Source organism: Mus caroli, chromosome 10, assembly GCF_900094665.2.
Source record: "Mus caroli chromosome 10, CAROLI_EIJ_v1.1, whole genome shotgun sequence".
NCBI lineage: Eukaryota > Metazoa > Chordata > Mammalia > Rodentia > Muridae > Mus > Mus caroli.
The window spans coordinates 39,420,301-39,425,316 of NC_034579.1; the positions used below are offsets into that span (position 1 = coordinate 39,420,301).

At 43.3% G+C, this 5,016-nt stretch overlaps 1 protein-coding gene across 1 annotated transcript in view; it reads right to left on the minus strand.

The window, feature by feature from the left end:
* Positions 1–5,016, minus strand: part of Qrsl1 (glutaminyl-tRNA amidotransferase subunit QRSL1) — a 26,196-nt gene that overhangs the window by 12,445 nt on the left and 8,735 nt on the right. The gene's annotated exons all lie outside the window — the stretch shown is intronic.

A 5,016-nucleotide genomic window follows, 5' to 3' on the forward strand; every position in this document is an offset into this window, starting at 1 on the left:
GGCACTTGCTCAGTGTGTAAGGGCACTTGCTCAGTGTGTAAGGGCACTTGCTCAGTGTGTAAGGGCACTTGCTCAGTGTGTAAGGGCACTTGCTCCGTGTGTAAGGGCACTTGCTCTGAAAGCATGCGACCTTAATTTGACTTCCTAACACACACATAAGAAAGCAGACATGGCCGTATGCCTGCAACCTCAGGGTGGGTATAGACAGGCAGGTCCTAGGACCTTGCTGGCCAGCCAGTCTAGTCTAAAGGACAAACATGAGTTCACTAAGGACCCCGTCTCAAGGCATTATGACTGAGTATGCTAGACAAAGACATCGACTATGAGGAGATGTTCAGTGTGGTGCAAGGGTGCATGCGTTACCATGCATACATATCACAGAGAGAGGGAGAGTCAGGGAGAGGGAGAGGGATGGAACAACTACAAAATAGAGAGTAATTAAATTATTTTCTAAATATCTGAAGTTTTCTTCTCAAGATGAACTGAGAAACTACAGAAAGCACTTTACTTAGCTGCATCTCTTGGCAGCATCTGCTTCGCTGTTTGCATGCTGTGCACTTACACACATAACCAGACACATTCTTTCCCCCTGAGCCACTTAAGGTAAGTTATGCATATCATGGTCCTTTTCTCTAAATATTTAAGGATGTATTTAGCATGAAATTCCTAAGAATAAAGACATTCAGTTATACAGTCACAGCATACTTACCGATCATTACTAAATTAATACCAGTGTTAAACAATTCAGTGTTGACAGCTGGCTTAATGCTTCACTGCAGTTTATGTGCTTCTGGCATTAAGTTCAGCATTAGGCCTTGCATTTAGTTATGCTCTCTCTTTTCTATTTCAGTGTTTTTATTAGATTATGCTAACTATATGTAACATGGGCTTCATTATGACATCCACTATTCATACATGCACATAATGTATTTAGATTATATTTGCCATGGTACCCTTTCTCTTTTATTTATTTATTTATTGTTAAGTTAGGCCTTGGTATGTAGTCCAGGCTGACCTCCATCCTTTAGCAACAAAAGACAATGGGTTATTTCCAGTTTGGGTTCCAGACAAAGCCACCATAGATTGTTCTGAAAGATCCTGTCCAACACTGTGTACAAACAGAAACCCTAGCCTGTGGATAAACATGTAGGATGGAATCTACTGGGCCACATGGTACACAAAGGTCTAGCCCTAAGAAACTAGTAGCCAGGTACAGTGGTGCACCCTATAGTTTTAACACTGGGAGGCTGAACTGGAAAGCCATTGAGTGTGAGGCCAGCCTGCACTAGAGACCTCTGTTTCCCAAGGGCTGTATATGTGCATTCCTGACCCACAACATGTAAGAAATACAATTTCTCTCCATCCTTGTCAGTACTCCATACTACCACTGTTAAGCCACCCTAATAAATGTATACATCTTACTGTGGTTTAAATCTCATTTCCCTGATAATTAATGACACTAAGTATTTTTCATGCATTTATGTGAATCATATATTATCTCTGATGAATGCCTGTCTAAATATTTGCCCATTAAACAAAACAAAACAAAACAAAACAAAACAACAACAACAACAACAACAAACCCATAGAACTGTAGGAATGGCTCAGTGGTTCTCCCTACTCTTCCAGAGGACCTGTGCTCAGTTCCTAACATCCATACCAGGCATCTCATATCCACCTGTGACTCTAGCTCTAGGAGATCCGACCTCCTCTTCTGGGTGCCATGGGTACCCCCAGACCTATGACATATACATAATAATAATAAAGCTTAAAAAAGAATTCTTTTTTTTTTTTTAATTTTTTTTTTTTTTGGTTTTTTTTGAGACAGGGTTTCTCTGTGTAGCCCTGGCTGTCCTCGAACTCAGAAATCCACCTGCCTCTGCCTCCTAAGTGCTGGGATTAAAGGCGTGCGCCACCACCACCCAGCCAAAAAAAAGAATTCTTAAGGGTATGGTCCCTGGTATGTCCGTCTACCATGCTCTAATGGATGGTCCCACTCTCAGAAGTATCAGCAGTTCAAACTGTTCTCAATGGCTAATGCACTGCTTCCTAGAGACAAGAAGTAGCTTGGGTTCCAAAGCATGACTCATGAGGCTGGGCATTCGCATTTTGTTTGAATGGTCCCATCTCTCCCACATAGTAGGGCATTCAGTTATTCACTGAATGAAAATGTATCCCATTCCTACTATGTGACAGAACCTGGAAAGCAATGATTTAGCAGGCAGCAAGTCATCAAAGTGTATCTGCCCAGGGTGGGAGGCCAGGTAGGAACCAAACATCCACACCCAAGTCCAGACACAGCCTGGCTTGATTCTTAGGAGAGACTGTGTGCTCAGGAATTTGGGACAGAGGAGAGTGGGCACACAGTTTTGAACACAGGAAAATAGTGTGGTGAAGTCACCCTCCACTTCATGAAAGCCTATGCCACTTATATCCCAAATGTGTCATCTCAGGCAAAGCCATGCATTGTACCTTAAAAAAACCAAGATGGGAATGGCTCATTGAGCAAAAGTATACACACACATTCATATATATATATGATATGCATGGCCAGTTCCTCAAAATAAATTAATAATTGTAATTAAAAACATAAATCACATAAGCTCTATGGAAGGTTTACATTGGAAAATCTTAAAAGTATTCCTGAGGAAAAAAAAAAAAAGGAAAACCCTCAATTAGCGCATACTTCTGGCCTCTGTGAATCAGAGGACACAGAGAGTTGCCAGTTCAAAGGACGCTGCTTCTAAAGCTCACATGGAAAACAGGGCTGCAGTGCATGCATTCGGTGATTCACAAAGATGCACAGTGAGAGCCTCTTAAGCCAGCGTCAAGCCCCAGTCCTGACACAGGCCTACTTGTGTGTGTTTGCTGAAGACAAGGACAAGCTTGTCTTGTTTAAACAGTGCAGGGAGAAGTGAAAACCTGAGCTCTACTCACACCAGATACAAAACCCTCCAACAACATGGGTGGCATCGCTACACACAAGAGCTAAATCTATAAAGCTAGGAGAAACCCTAGCTATAAACCCTGCCAGTTTGGTCTGGATAAGGATTACTGGATGTATTAGTCAGGGTTCTCTAGAGTCACAGAACTTATGGATAGTCTCTATATAGTAAAAGAATTTATTGATGACTTACAGTCGGCAGCCCAATTCCCAACAATGGTTCAGTCGCAGCTGTGAATGGAAGTTCAAGGATCTAGCAGTTACTCAGTCTCACACGGCAAGCAGGCAAAGGAGCAAGAGCTAGACTCCCTTCTTCCAGTGTCCTTATATTGTCTCCAGCAGAAGGTGTAGCCCAGATTAAAGGTGTGTTCCACCACACCTTTAATCCCAGATGAAAGGTGTAGCCCAGATTAAATCTCCTTAAACTCGGAGATTTAATCTTCTGGAATCCATAGCCACTATGTCTCAAGATCTCCATACCAAGATCCAGATAAGGATCTCCAAGCCTCCAGATAAGGGTCACTGGTGAGCCTTCCAATTCTGGATTGTAGTTCATTCCAAATATAGTCAAGTTGACAACCAAGAATAGCCACTACACTGGATATATCATAGAAGCATGAATCATGAAAGAAAAAAACAAAAACCGATGAGATGGACTTTATCAAAATTAAAAATTTCCACTCTTTGAAAAGCAGTCTGTATGATGGGCAACACTGATTATCTAAGATTAATGAAACAGGCTGACTCCATGACAGGCTTCAAACTGGCAGATCAGGAGACTAGGCCTACATCTCTGTTTCCATGGCCTGGGCAAGTGCAGGCAAGTCCAGGCCTCAGAAGCTGCCCTGAAACCTGACCTGAGGCAAGGACAATGGGTCAGCAGCAGTTTCCAGAGGTCCCCAGCAATGGTTCTGGAATGTCCCTGGTGAGAAAGCCAACAACAGAGGTCACCTACCCCTCCTCTAATGTGCTTTATATCAGGTATACAAGCTCACTTCAGGGTCTCCATCTTGGAATGGAGACCCCAGCATGCTAGACTTCTGTAGAATAAAACGCTCTTTGCTTTTACATACTATTTGAGTCTGGGGTATTATTCTTTGGTGAATCACCTAGGAAACAAACCTTTGGGGTGCCTCTCAGAGAGTCCAGAGGTAGAAAGACATGCTAACTGTGGACAGCACATTCTTGAACCATGCCATAGGCCAGAGCCCTGCCTAAGGAAAGAGAGTGACTGAGCAGCAGGCTCAGTACTCTCTGCTTCCTGTCTGCACAGCCCACGTGACCAGAGCCTCGGGTGCCCACCACTATGTCTTTCCTGCTAGGAGTGCTCCCTGAAACGTAAAACAAAGAAGCCCCTTTTTCCTTGGGTTAGTTATTTGTGTTACAGCAAAGCAAAAAGCAATGAACACAGACAGAGAATGAAAAGATAAGCCAAGACTTTGAGAACAGATTTGCAAACCCTGACAACAGACTTGGATCCAGACTATATGAAAGAACTCTTGTAGCTTAATAAATAAGCCACTTTACAAAAGACCGGGACAAATACTCCACGAAGAGTCACAAATGGCAAAATAAGTACGGGAAAAGGCACTTACCGTCAGTATTCACAAGGGAAATACATTCTAAAACCCAAACACTATGTCTACATTTTGTTAGGCAACTGAACACAGTCTCATAAGAGGACTAAGACCCTGGCATCAGAGACCTCAAGAGACAGGCTGGAAGCCTGGCTCAATAGCTGAGAGACTGTGGAGCCAGGCTGACCTCTGCGGGCCTCCACTGACAGATATCTATCTGCTCACTTACACACACACACACAAACACACACACACGAAATAAAAATAATTCAAGTAAACAGTTTTAAAAAGAATTCTCAAGAAGTAACCTTGCTACCTTTATGTATCTACATGCAATGGAATTAAGAGCATAGGCGTTAAATAAAAAGAGAAAGATTGAGTAGGAACACAGGCCTCATCCGGCTGGATCAGCGCCAGGGTAGCGGGAGCGCAGGGTTGCCTGACACCCGCCAGCTACCCACGACCCCCGCCGCAGGATTTTGGGACTGCTGGTGA